The 15,204-nt window shown below is 36.5% G+C and overlaps 1 long non-coding RNA gene across 5 annotated transcripts in view; it reads right to left on the reverse strand.

Annotated features, from left to right (window-relative positions):
- Positions 1-15,204, reverse strand: part of LOC121133687 — an 81,756-nt gene that overhangs the window by 66,426 nt on the left and 126 nt on the right. For all 5 annotated transcript variants that reach the window (XR_005870645.1, XR_005870647.1, XR_005870648.1 and 2 more), the window contains exon 2: positions 209-292. This is a non-coding gene — a long non-coding RNA (uncharacterized LOC121133687). The remainder of the gene's footprint in view (positions 1-208; positions 293-15,204) is intronic.

Consider the following 15,204-nt stretch of genomic DNA (forward strand, 5'->3'; position numbering starts at 1 on the left):
GTATGTAACAACATATATGCATGCAGTATACATATATGCATGTTACAACAATTAATTTAAAAAAGCCATGAACTTGAAAGAGAGCAAGGAGAGGCAGATGAAATGTTTGGGAAGGAGGAAAGGGAAGGGAAAATGATGAGATTATGCTATAATCTCAAAATAAAATAAAACTGTTTTTAAATGACGTAAGAATCATCTCATATCTTACCTTAGCCGTTGGTTGTAAGAAGCAGAAGCAGACCCGAACTGGTCCAGCAGAAGAGAAAATCTTAAGGGAAGGTTACATATGAATCTGGAACAAGAAAATAGAGTACTATCGAGACTCAACATAGTCACTTCCTCTTTGTGGTTTCTCTGTTCAACTCTGTTCCTGGATCATTACTGTGTCTGTGAGGAGCAGATCTTTCTCTGTGTCATTTCCAGAAGACCACTCCCAGACGGCTTTGAACTGATCTCCCAAGATCTCCCTCAAGTTGTAGAATTTCTGAGTCTTCAGTTAATGGTTGGAAAAGAGGCTCCGAGTGGCCCATTTTTTAGAGGAGTGTCTGTTTCTGATCTAATCAAGTGTGTGTGTGTGTGTGTGTGTGTGTGCCTGTGTGTTTAAATATGTGTGTGTGCCAGTGTGTTTAAATATGTGTGTACATATGCATGTGTGTGTACGTATGAGTGTGTGTCCAGGTATGTATGTGTGTGTGTTCTTGTATGTGACATCATAAGTGTGTCTGTGTGTCTGTGTGTATATGCGGGTTGGTGGGGGCAAGGAGGATGCCTGATCTCATCTGATGCTCTTGTAGTAGAGAGTGTGAGAAAGAAAGAGTTCATGGGAAAAACAGGGCACACTGCTAATAAGTTTGCTGTTTAAGCTCCTTTGACACAGACAAAAGTGGTTTCTTTCCATCTCTAGCTCAGTTCCTCCACCAAGTGGAGAATAAATAAATACGGAATGATTGACAGCGATTCTAAATGAGGTGGCAAAGTATGAAATATAAACAACAGAAGGCACATCTCTCTTCTCATTCTTGAGTTACTTTCTTCTGGTGTGTGCCCTGGGATTTTAAATCTAGGGTGTTACAGGACACCACCCAGTCCTGTGTTTTCTTCTCCAGACATTAATAACTGACCAATACTCTAGGACAAAATGAGTCCCTGATGAAGTGAGTTGTTCCTTGTGGATTTCATTTTGGTTGCCACTGGTATGATAAAAGTCTGAGCATATTAGTTCTTCTTGCAGAAGCTCACATTCATGCCATTGCTTACTACTGAAGGGTTAAAATTATGTTTGTATTTGCACATGTGTGAAACCATTTCCTGCATTCCCACTTGTAAGCAACAAGGAAAAAGGCAAGGAGAGTAGAATGCGAAATACCTGAGATAGCATGTCTGCTGCCCTGAAGAAACCTTCTCTGCCCACTTATTGATAATTGCCTTTACTTCCTTTTGAAGCTGTAAACAATGACAAGATTTACACTTCTGTATTATTTGACACTTGTGTCATGGCTTTTATCATTAAGAGCCCTAAGGGGGAAATTCTCAACAGAAAAGACAGAAGAAAAATCTCTTGTATGTTAGTAAGATTTATCACTAGTATTTTATGGCCTAAGGGGTTATACTGTTGGTTCCATATAGGAAGAGATGGGAGAGAGTTGTGTGACTATAACCCCACTGCATTTGAATTTTTCATGGCTTTCCTTGATGTTTTATAAGTTTATGGAAACATTCAGGCTTCCTTGGTTTCGCGATGAATGTCCAAGGCAACTCCCTATATAGTTGGCAAATTAAAAGATACAGATTGGTAAGGAAAGCATAGAGGAAAGGGCAGCAAATGAAAATGATCTTTGCTCCTTCTGAGGTGGTATTTTTAATCTACATCAGTCATCTATTGGACTGCCACTAAGCAAATATTACACTTTGCTAGATCATCCTGTACCAGGACAGAATGATAAACGGAAAAGAAAATAGAAGTCGTCCAAGAAACGATGACTTCATTACAGGGATCACTTCAAGCACTTAAGACTCACCCATGTGTTCAGTATTGCGCTGCATTTCCAGACATTTGTACACTGAATTTTCTCAAAGCTCTTCTAAGGTGAGGAACATTACCTTCTATCCAATAAGACACTCAGACTCCTATGAGCTTATCATGTTATATATTTTTATTTAAATTAAAAACAATCTTATTTTACATACTAAAGTTCTCCCGCCCTCCCACCCTCCCATGCTCCCCATCAATCAACCCCCCATCCCATCCCCCATCCACTCCCCAGGGAGGGTGAGTCCTTCCATGGGTAATCATCAAAGTCTGTCACATCATTTGGGGCAGGGTCTAGGCCATCCCCCATGTATGTAGGAAAGAACTCTCTATCTTTTTGTTCACTGGTAAATCATGGATATACTTCAGAAGCTGAGCTACCCAGGTCTTATTGAAAATATTTTTATTTTGTTTAAATGCATACAAATTTTATTTCTCTCAAATGTAAAAAAAATGTCTTTTTCTAGTTTCAACAAACTCTCTACTTAAGTTAGCTTCATAGAGATTAATTTTAAATGAATATAATCTGGAAAGTCAGAGAACACTCTTAAAATAAAATGAGACCAGTGCACTCTAGTTGAACTGTTGTTTTTCATTTAAATGTGCTTAGTGTGCATCTTCTTGTTGATAATCTTGTCTGTGTTGACACCAGTATTTATTCATTGATAATATGCTGCCAATTATAACTATTTTCATAAGTGATAAAACAAATTTAGTTCCTGATAATTCAAAAATGTTTAACGATTATCATTAACACTTCTCAAAATGTTATCCACATGCTTTCATTTTCTAATATTTTTAGAATGTAGAAATGCATGAGGTCTTATTCATGTATTATGAGCTAGGCTAAAACTTACAAGACTAGTTCACATTGTATAATTACACAATACAAACTTGACTTCCTATGCCTTTCACTCATATTGAGTTGGGCTGTATTTATAAAAACTATTTCAAGCTGTTAAATTATCCCTTAAGTATGAATTGAGGAGTTTCTTAACTGCTACAGCCAATATATTACAAGCAATTTTAAAAAGTTTGATTGAATATGTTATTCATTTCAATGGAGTCCAATATATTTTAACAGAATTCTGATAAAGTAAACCCCACTATAGAATAAAAACATAATTAGCCTTGAGAGATTATATAGTACTAAGGGATTTATAATTTACAGTATTTACAGTTTCTATTCCTATACAAACATATTCCTTGCTTTATTATTTTATTTGGGGTTAGGAGCTTAGTTGGGAAGTTCAACTACAGAAAATAACATTTCTTTCTAAAACTGGCATTGTAAAATGTGACTAAAAAGAGAATAGTAAGGCATCTTTTCCCCCTTAAGGATGGCAAGTAGATGAAAACCGTGAAGAAAAATAAGGAGAGAATGTAGAATTGTAATGACAGAACTGGTCAGAAATTTGAATTCTTACAACAGCCACCCCACGTAGGCAGGATTTACAAGGGAGTTTCCTGTATTGTCAAGTGTCTAGCTTACCTCACATCACTGATTTAATCTTTCCATCTCCTAATTTTAATGGCTCTGCTTTCCCAAAGGCTGCTGTAATGTATCCCACAGTTTCTTAAAATAAGTGAAATTTTAAAATAGAAACGCTGTTGCTGAATTTATTGTCTTTTCCATTTTCTAATAACACCCCCATTTGTAGAGATAACAGTATTTTCTGCTCTTGCTCCAATAAAAATGCTTTTTAATATGTTCACTATTTTTGACTAAAGTCATTTTTATGTTTAGGAATATGTGTAAGGCACTTTTTCTGCTCCAGTGTAAAATTTAAGAAACTGAATTTTGTTAAATTTATTTGACAAGAGCTATATTCAAATCAAATTTGCAACAAATTTGTGTTATGAGATACTTGAAGTCGAATTTCATTTTTCTTCTGAGATCAGCCTGGAGCAATCCTTCTCCAAACATGTTTCTAAGATAAATAAAGTTACAGTAGCTCTTGCTTTCTAATATGGTTGCTCCTTCAGATATTTAGGAAAGACAGAAAAAAATCTTAAATAAATCCCAGCTGGGAACCACGTGCCAACACACCCAGTGGACTTTTTTCTTTAAAGACACAGAAAACAAGAATAAGAGTCATCTCTATTTAGTTGGAAGTGTAATCCAGAAAACATCATTATAGTCATTTCCAACTTGGAAAACAGGTGAACTGCCATTTCATATTGTCCCAATTTACTAATCAAATCGCATTTAGAAATTTTGTCAGAATTACCAAGAGTGTGCTCTAATGCAATGCCAGATGGAAGTTGCCACTGTTTTTTGGTAAAGTTAAATTTACTCCCTTTTTAAGGAATTGTCTAGTGAATCCTTGCAATCCCCTGGTGTTAGAGCGATTTTCAGATACAATGATGTTAGGGTAAACAGTGGCTATTACTTAAAAAAAAACAAAAAGATGACAAATGTTGTCATTTTTTCCTCTACACCCTATTCCTTATAACTCCACTAGTCCAAAAAGCCCCCAGTTGGTAAACAATGTCTGCATAGAGCTTCTATCTTTCCAATAATTACCTGGTCTCTGAGCAAGTGTTAAACACAACATGCTAATGTCAAGAATTTAAAGTTTAGTGAAAAAAACATAAGTAAGTAATAATTACAAGAGAACAGAGTAAGTATGTTCGGGGAGAGGGAATTTATTTGGCCTCTTCTATCTTGTCCTTTATACTGTAGGGTTGGTGAATGAGGTAATCGAAAAAGATGACATTATAGAAAGTCCTCAACAACCAGTATCCAACATATAAAACAATGTCATTGAATTTATTGTGATTATGCATCACTGTGATCTCAACATCTGAGAATCCAGGGCGGGAGAACTGAGCCTTTGAGGCTAGCCTGGACTAGCCTCATGTATGATGACACCTTGTCTCAGAAAACGTCTAAGAATATAAAACGCAACAGAACATTGCCATACAGAATGAAGAATTTTAGGCTTGCTACTTAAAATTCTCATCATAATTAACAAGTGTCACTGTGACCGTTTTACATTTCAAGAAACCAGGGCTCAGCAAACACATTGCTCTCCTCACTAGATTTATGTATCTAAAATGTGTGAGCTAGCATCAAGATGCACACATTCTATAGAAAACCAGTATGGTGACAAGCCACTGCTACTACTCAAAATTGAACAAAGCTGTACACATTGGCATGATATGCAGAGTTGTAATGAGTTAATATAAACTAATTCATAAACATAAGTCTACAATCTTGAGGTCAGCAAATATACAACATTTGAATCTGTGAACATGCATGCTTTAGACCAACTCCACCTAAAACACTTTGAGGAGCAAATGCCACTCCAGTGACACCCATGGTGACTACAAGCTACTAATCTTTGAAGGATGGTTCCATATTTGAGTTTGTCCTATGCTTTTCGATGATTAGACGGAACTTACAGTTCAAATCTCAAAAGATTGCCATTACTATAAATTTATATAAGCTGAGTCCTTCTCATGTTATTTCTTCTGTGCTGGACAACTGTTCTAGTCTATTACTTTTAAGATCCAAAATATTAACATATTCCAGAATATGAAGAACAAAAGAGAACTGCAATATTATAGTGGCAAACTAATTTATGTTTGGGGTGGTAACTCTATGAATTAAGTGGTAGCATTTAAAACATGTTTATGTTGTTCTGTACTTCATAATCTTAAGATAAAGAGTATTAAGTAAAAATTATGTTGCATGAAAACATGTGAAAATTGAGAACATGTTTCATCGGGAGAGTGGGGTTTGGTGAATTGAACTTAGAATGTGGGCACAGTTTCTGGACACATTCTGCCAGGACACTGGCCTTTTACTAAATAAGTCTATGGAGGTGACTAAGTACTGCTGTCTTCTGTGCAAAATGTCATATGACTTATGAACGGAAAGATGAGACTTTATGCTCGATGTGGCCATTTGGCCTTTAAGCTAATCCTAGGCAAAAATATGATCACTGAAAGCAAAAGATGACTAGTCAAGTATGTGGTTTGTGACTAGTGGCCATGGTGGACAGCTCACAATTATAGCTTTTACAAAAATGATTAACTCACTTTTAGGTATAATGCTACTACCAACCCACTAACTAGAAGGACTACGCCCAAATGACAATTACATTTGTAACAGAACAGCACATAACTATTAGCATATGTATAAACTAATATTTAGTGCTTACTCAAATAAGTGCTTTTATGGGCATTTATCGAGTTATGAACCTATGGTTTTATTATGCAAAGTGGAGTCTAAGGTTTCTCCAGGAGCCACCAGGTCGTAGTGCGTGTACTGTGGAACCCTTGGATACTTAGTGTTCAAAATAGATATTTGTGAATATATGTTTTTACACAAGGAATGTTACTTTCACACAGATGAATGTATGTCTCTGAATAGCATATGCACTATGGGGAAATTAAACCAAAGTTGTGAGAAAAAGAAGACTCAAGTATGGTTATAAATCTCGAAGAGAAGAAGTAGCTCTAATTTATGAGCCATTCGGGAGAGGTTTCTGGGTGTACTCTTTCTGGATGTACTTTTCCCCCACTCGTACAACTGTGGCACAGAGGGCTAATCATCAGTGTGAACTCTACTGTGAAAACACTAGGATGACCTCACTGTAAACCATTCCCAGAGACCCTTCTTGGCTTTCTGAAGTCATTGGATATGAAATCTATGGCTTGTGGCATTTAAATGTATATACATTGTAAATGACAGAAATCGTGAAAAAGCTACAAGTGCCCCCAAATGTTACAGTTTGGCCAGGAAAGGGAGTTGGGCTCTTGTGTTTTAAAGGATCATATTAAACGTTATATAATCCTTTACAAATGTAATAAAGACAATGTTTAATACGTTCCTCCAACAATTCCAAGTACGTTTCACTTTTGGTAAATCAGGCCCTAAGGGAAGTGTGCCTCCAAATGCTTATGTGTCAAGTCTATTGACATGAAATGAAGATCAAGTAGTAACTGTTCTCTTAAATACAAAACGGATCATGATTTTAAATAAATATGGATAATGGTTTTGATCCACTAATCAAAACTTTTATCATGACTATAAAATATATGGTAAATCTGTATGTGGCCATTTTAGTGAGACCAATTTACTTTGATAGACAGTTGTTCTGGCAAATATGTTGTGTTATACAACATGAGGCACTTTAATTCACTATGACTAAGAAAGAACATATCAGTTAATAGATTCTCAACAAATAATTTGAGGAGGATGCTGAATATAACAAAATCAATTAATACTCTATACTATTAAATAATGAACACTGAATAAAGGCCATAAAGACTATCAAGTTATTTTAGACTTCCACAATGTTTGGAGATAGCAAATTGATTAGATTAACCATAAATCAGGTGTACTCTAAAACTCTTTGGATCCAGTTTGATAAAAAAATAAAAGCTTATTCCATTTCAAAGAATATGAACTCCTTCAATGTTATTCTGGTCTGATCCTGGTTCATTATGATTCATTATCATTCTAATACTTGAAATAATCTGTAGATAAAAAACAAAATCAATATAGCTTTCTCTATGAGGAATAATAAAGATTGTAGTCATTGGTTATTTTTCATCATGTTGGTATAATCAAATGAGCTAGTGTCTCACATCATGCTGACACATTGACTCATAATGTGGGCAGCATTATAATCCCATATTTAGATGCTTATAAATTATAATCCAATATTTAGACTCTTGGGGGAGTGCCTGGACCCTGCCCTGAGTGAGATGACAGACTCTGGATATCCCCTATGTGGAAGGAAGTGGCGATAGGGTGGGAGGCTGGGGGGGGATGGTGGGGGGTGAAGAAGAGGGGGAGTGAGAGGGAACCGGGATTGACATATGAAGCAAGCTATTTAAAATTGAAATGATAAAATAAAAAAGATTTTATTCATATTGATCACCACTATAGATAGGTCAGTGTATAGGCAGATAAAAATATTCTTAACATAACTAAACAAAAACTCACTTTCAAATAATGAGAAAGCAGAATGCAAAACTTTGGGAATACTGAAGGTAAGCTAGGTCTGTACTTTAAGGATTACAATTTTGTCTGTAGAAAAACAATTTATTTCATAGTTTACTTACATTTATGGAATGCTATGGGATATAGAATTATTATTTCTGCTGTGTGCCTAAGTAGAGCAAATTTTAATAGATAAGCTAAATACTAGAAACAACAAACAATTTATTTCTTACTTCAAGGAATATTGTTTGTAATAAAATTTCCCTTAAATATGTCTTCCTCATAATATATTATTAACTAGCACATGATGTATAATAATAGGTTGCATCATTATATTTTCATATTATTATATTCATTTCCCAACTACTACCCATTGTCTGTACTACTGGTCCTTTCTAAGCATAAAACGTACATAAGCATCCACTTTTTTGTTTTCATGTCACATATATGATGATATGTATGCATATTTACAGGTATAAATCTCTATTTTAAATATTAAAGAAAACCTGTAACGTCTGTCTTTACACCTACTATCCTCTGTTGCTCCCGCTGTACCTTCTCTTTTGAGCCTTTCCACCCTTGCCATATAGATGGTCCTTCTACTTTCATCAAACAGACACACACACACACTCACACACACATTGTATATCTCAAATATTTCAACATATTTGCTATATGTCGTATAGCAAAGCATCTCTATAACCTCGATATAAATAATCCAATGCCACTACTCTTAGCAGTAAGATTTGGCCATATTATTTTATGTAGGGCCCCCAATAAAGAAATACAATTTTCACTAGAATATCTTTAAGTATGAGTTATGATCCCATTGCAGCAGAAAATACAAAAAGTATGTAAATGGAAGAGACAAATATTAGTGATGGGCTTTATCATGACAGTCATCAACTAGGAACGATTTCCCATGGGGTGGTCAGGAAAGACCTCTCTATAAGTAGATGCATTTTAAAACAATGAGATCTGAATCACAAAAGTTACTGAAACTCTGGAAGGGACCATTTTAGGAAAATGCCAAGTCCAAGGCACATAGGGGCATGGCATCTTTAAGGAATTCAGCAGGTAAGAATGGCTGGTGTCTAGTGGAAATAGAGATATATACACATTACATTAGTCAAAGGCCCATATACCTACATAAAACCACTGGAGCATATTTTTATTGCTATAGGAAACTGTTAAGGGCTTCAAGAAAAGAGCATCTGGGACCTGGTGTTGTATATAACTCAGAGTTTATACAGCCAGAATGAAACTAAATTGAATGGGTGTCAGTTTCTCAGGCAGGGGACAGTGATGATTTAGATTCAGGTCGAAGCATTTAAAAAGTCAAGCTGGGGGATTATTCTGGATGAGAAATCTAGAATTTGTTGACAAAAGAGATATAGGGGAGATACCAAAGAAAAGGATTAAGCACACGTCATCTTCCTGCCTATTATTTAGCTTCTGCAAGCAAGTGATGAGTTTAAGCAACCATGATGACGAATACCAATGTGGGGGAGGGAGGAGGCATTAGGTACCCTAAGTCCTGGTTGGGATATATCCCAGTGAGGCACATACTGGCTAATATTCTAAATGAATACATCAATGAATGTAACAGGCATCAGAGTATAAGTAGTCTTAGTACTGAAGACCTGGAGGAGGCCTGGAGAAGCGCTGGTCTTTTGTCCACACGGGACAGTTGATGGCAGGGAAGGACAGTAGCCACACAGAAACAGGGTAGAAGGAAGAAGAGACAGCGGGCACGCCACTGTGTGTCTGTGCTGCTCTGGGAAGCTGCTGCTCACTTTGGAGGAGGGTCTTTCTTCCTAGGTTAGTAATTCCTCCAAACTCACTCATGTACACTTCTAACTTAGTTGATTGGAGATCCAACCAAAGCTGCGAGCCTTAAGCCTAGCTGTGTTTTCTTTTAGTTTAGGTAATATTACCTTTTCACATATGAGTATTGTTGATGTTCAGAAGAGATACACATGCTTACAGTCAACCCTCTATCAAGTGGTGGGGCTTGGAATGAGATCTATGTGTTCTTTTAAAAAAAAATCAATCATCTAGGACTGAGGGTGTCAATTAGGAGGCCTGAGAGGGCCACTGGTAGTGGAACAATATTTATCCCTAGTGTACAAATGGTTTTTTGGAGTCCATTCCCCATAGAGGGGTGCTCTCTCAGCCTAGACACAGGGGGTGGGGGGAGGCCTAGGCCCTGTCTCAAATGATGTGACAGACTTTGATGATCCCCCATGGAAGGCCTCACCCTCCCTGGGGAGCAGAAGAGGGATGGAATGGTGGTTGGTGGGGGGCATGGGAGGGTGGGAAGGAGAGGGATCTGGGATTGATGTGTAAAATATGACTGTTTCTAATTTAAATACAAAAAAGTTTATAAAATCAAAAGACTTTAAAACAAAAACAAAACAACAACAAAAAATCCAATCGTCCTTATTCTTAAGAATTTCACACATGTCTACCATGAAATAATGAAAATATCTTATTACCTATCTTGCTTCCCTACTGGTGAACAGTGCTTTATTGACATATACACAGGACTCTCCCATCTGTTTATGTTTATGCAATGTGTATGGGTTTTATGCACGCTCATATACATGTGCATCACGCAAGTGCAGTGACAAAGGATGCTGGATCCTCTGGAACTGTAGTCACAGACAGTCAATGCCATTAGTGCTGGAAACCGCACCCACCCAGGTACTCTGGACAAGCAGTCCATGCTCTTAACTCCTGAACCATTTCTTCAGCATCTCCCTAAGTGCTCTTGTTCCTCCCATTATATTTGTTTTTATTTAAAAAAACATAATAGCAATGTTTATTATGTTGGGACATGTTCCCTCTTTCCCTAGTCTGTAAAGGCTTTGTTATCATGAAAGGATGTTGGGGGTTGTCGTAGGGACATTTCAGAATCAATTGAAATGATCATGATTTTGGTTCTTGAGTCCATTCATGTGGTGAGTTATATTTATTGACTTCTGTATGTTGAACACTCCCAGCTTCATCACCAACTTGAATGTTGTTTGGTTAAGTACTTTCATCTAGCTTTGTGGAGAGTTTTTGTGTCTATGTTTACTGCTGAGATTAGCCTATCATTCTGTTTTCCTTTGGATCTGTATCTGGTTTAGTTATCAGGGTAAAGCTAGTTTCATATAAAGAGACTGTAAGTTTTCCTTCTTTTTCCATTTTATAGAATAATTTCAGGAGGGTTACCATTATTTATTTGAAGGTTTAGTGTAATTGTATCATGAATCCATTTGACCTCAGGCTTTTTAAGTTGAAAGAGTTTTAATTATTGTTTTATTTTATTGGTTGCTTAGGTCTATTTAAGTTATTTACTTCATATTGGTTTAATTTTGGTAGGTTCTATTGATTCTTTTATTCTTTTTTATCACTACTTTTATTAATATTAATTTGGATCTTCTCTCTTCTGTGGCTAAAGATTCATGAGTTTCATTTATCTTTTCAAATAACCATCTGTTTCACAGATTGATTTTATGATTTTATTGCTTGTTTTTAATTTATCATTCATTAAATTCCACCTTGATTTATATTTTATTTTTTATTTTTATTTTTGGAGACAGAGTTTCTCTGTGGCTTTGGAGGCTGGTTTCTAACACACAGAGATGTGCCTACCTCTGCCTCCCAAGTGCTGGGATTAAAGGCATGTGCCACCTAGCTACAACTTTGATGATTGGATGGATTTTGATTTTCTAATGCTGTAAGGTTCATTATTGTCTTGTATATTTCCAACATCTCTGATTTTTTATTGTATAGGTACTTAGCACTATAAATTTTCATCCCGGGACTTCCTTCACATTATCTCACAGATTTTGGATATTTTCTTGTTGTTAGTTTTCATTTAATTTTCAGATATTTTAATTTCCTTCTTTATTTTTGCATTGCTCCATTTACCATTCAATAGTTTATTGTTATCTTTCCATGGGTTTGTTTATTTTCTGCAGTTGCTCCTTCTGTTGATTTCTAGCTTTATTCCATCAGGTTCAGATTGAATACAGAATGCTGTTTCAATTTTCCTTGTTGAGACTTGCTTGTTGTCATATATGACCTATTTTAGAGAAGGTTCTCTGGGATGTTGAGAAGAATAATTATTCTTTGGTGTTTGAGTGGAATATTCTATAAGTATCTATTAGGTCCATTTGATGGACAATGCTATTTAATTCCGTGTTTCTTACTCGTTTTTTTATATAGTTATCTGTCCAATGGTAAGAGTGGGTTGATGATATCGCCATTACTGTGATGCTGTAAATGTATGATATTAAATCCAATGGTATTTTCTTGACAAATTTGGTGGAGTTTCTATTTGGTAATTTCCTCTTGATGGTATGGCCCTTTTTTATCTGTATGAAGTAATGGTTCTCATTGGCTCACATATTTGAATTCTTAGTCATCTTGAAGTGACACTACTTGAGAGGGATTAGGAGGTGTGGCCTTGTTGGGTAGTTGTGGTCTGTTGGAGGAAGTGTGTCATTGGGATAGGACTTTGAAGTTTCAACAGTCTGCCGCGTGGCCAGGGGCTCTCTCTTCCTGCTGCCTGCGGATCTGGATGTAGAACTCCCAGCTACTTCCAGAACTACGTCTGCCTCTGTGTCACCAAGTCCTCTACTGTGATGATAATTGACTAAAACTCTGAAACAGTAAGTAAGCCTCATTTAAATGCTTTCCTTTGTAAGAGTTGCCATGGTCACTTCACAGGGAGAGAACACTAAGACAGCCTCTTGACCGAGAGTGGTTTGAAGTCTATTTTGTAGACACTGGAATAGGAGCTCTTGTTTGTTTCCTGGTTCTACTTGTTTTCAGTTTTATTTTTACATCCTTTCAGCCTAGGATATTGTTATATTGAGTGGTAAGTTTTGTTTCTTGATGGCAGCAAAGAGAAAGATTTTGTCTTCTAAATAGTCTGCTAGGCTGTATTTTTTGACTGAATTTTAGAGTTTCTATTGAAAGGCATGCATTGTTTCCTGTTATGTTGTTAATCTTTTTGTGTTTGAGAATTTTTCACTCTTCTGTTTAATGAATGTCGAAGCACTAATCTCTTTATTTTGTTTATCTTTTTATATTCCTTCCAATATTCTATGTTGGGCTACTTTACTGGCCAATAATCCCTTTATCTTACTTTTATCATAAAACACTTTCATTTCACCATAACTTACAGCAGAAATTTGCTGAATATATCAGAGTGTGTTTGCAATTATATTTTTTCAAAGTTTGAAGTGAAAAGTCAGCAGTTACTCTGACTGGCCTGCCTTTGTATATGACTAGGTTCTACTCATTTGCATTTTTCAATATACCCCATTTGTTCTGTATATGTAGAGGTTTAAATATGATATGGAATGAGTTATATTTTTCTGGTCCTGTTTACTTGTTTTGTGTGCCTCTTGTATCTGGATAGGCGTCCTTTCCCTATATTTGAGAAAATATCTTCTACGGTTTCACTGAAAATATTTATGAAAAAAATACTTATTCTTATATATTTAGAGCATGTAGGTTTTGCCATAGTTCTTGCCATATTCTGTTCATTCATTCAAAAATGTGCCATCGATTTTGACTGAATCATCCAATACTTCGTCTTCATATCTTCATGCATGATATGATCAATAACATCCACTCAAGTGAACTTTTTATTTGATCTGTTTTGTTTTTCACTTCCATCGTCATTTTGGTTTTGTTTATTTCCAGTATTTTTATCTCTTTACTAAATTAAATCTTGACAATACAGATCAACTTCCTCATTTCATTTTGTTCTCTGTGTTCACTTGGATACCATTCGTGTAGTTTGTGAGCTGTTTCACCATATTTAAAAGTTTTTTGCACGCTGCATCTGAACCCTTTTGTAAGTCATTTTAACTGGGGCATGCTAAAATGGGGAGATAAATGTATGGACCCAGATATTATGAAGTCTGGGTCTGCCTTTCAGCTTTGGGAGATGTAACAGTAACAGGAATGGATATGAGAAAAGATGGAAGTTGGGGAGAGGGAGTGGAGAGAGGGGGTACTAGCATAGTAAGGGACAGTGTTCTATACTACACTGTCTTTTTCTGAGCATCAGTATGAATTTGACTACAGCATTTGAGATCTTTTTGAATGAAATCTTTTTTAAGTCTACTTACTTAGTCTGGGGCAAGAAACTCATACAGAATCCAATCTGTGTTTATAAGTTTCCTAGCCTTTTCTGTCCTTTCTTGGCTCCTTGGTGGCAGGGGGCACCTTAAAAACTGCCCAGGGCTGATCATGGGGAGATGTTGACCACAGATGTGAATTTTCGTTCATAGAAGGAAGCCTTTGGGAATGCTAGCATGGAGATCTCAGTCAGCAATAGTATCTCATCATATATTTGATATTTCAGTAAAAGGTGATGTGCTCTCTGCCTCCCAACATGGTAATTATTAGAGGTGAGGGATGAGTTAATTAACTTGGGCTAACCATCTCAAATTATTAATCTGTATACTGTACATAAACAGTTTTGTCAGTCATACCTTAATAAGGCTGGGGGAGGAAGAACAAAGAAACAACCCCCCAAAATAAAACTGGGCTGTGGACTACAACTATTTAAGACTCAACTCCATTGCCTTTTCCTCACTAACCACAAACTATGGGTGGTTTGCGGCATATTTTCATCTTCCCACACCTTATATATCCTTTTCCGACGGTGTAATATCTTCATTGCTTGAAATGCTAAATGCGTGGCAGGGGACCCTCACATTTCTTGCTGGCAGTGCAGCTGTTTGACCTTTGCTACAGGAGACGCGGCCTAAGGTTTCCTGCAAGCAAAGTTTTGGTGGGAAGTTTTCTCCCTGGAGGAGTGAACGAAGCAACGTTTAGGCGCCCGAGAATCTGTCTTCTCTATAAGAAGGTACACACTGGGTGCTCTTATGGAAATGGCAGTCGAGAGTTGGGGCTGAAATGATAAAGAAATTAAACACTATCGATGCAGGTCTGCAGCAGGGTCTTCTGAGGGAAACAGAGTTCCTTGACCCTCAGGCCAGAAAACGCAAATCCAAATCGGCCATAAAACTCTGTTGTTGCTGTTCCGTTTAGCTGAGCATTAAAATCCCATAGGAAGCCAACCCCCATTATGTATGGAGGAAAACTATTTGACTGGAACGATGCTTTACGTGTTTCTGAAAAAGGAGCATGAATACATTTGTGCAAAAGGAAATGAAAAACGTGGAAAGGCGAACACTAAAGA

The sequence above is a fragment of the Mesocricetus auratus genome, unplaced genomic scaffold, assembly GCF_017639785.1.
Source record: "Mesocricetus auratus isolate SY011 unplaced genomic scaffold, BCM_Maur_2.0 Super-Scaffold_100023, whole genome shotgun sequence".
NCBI lineage: Eukaryota > Metazoa > Chordata > Mammalia > Rodentia > Cricetidae > Mesocricetus > Mesocricetus auratus.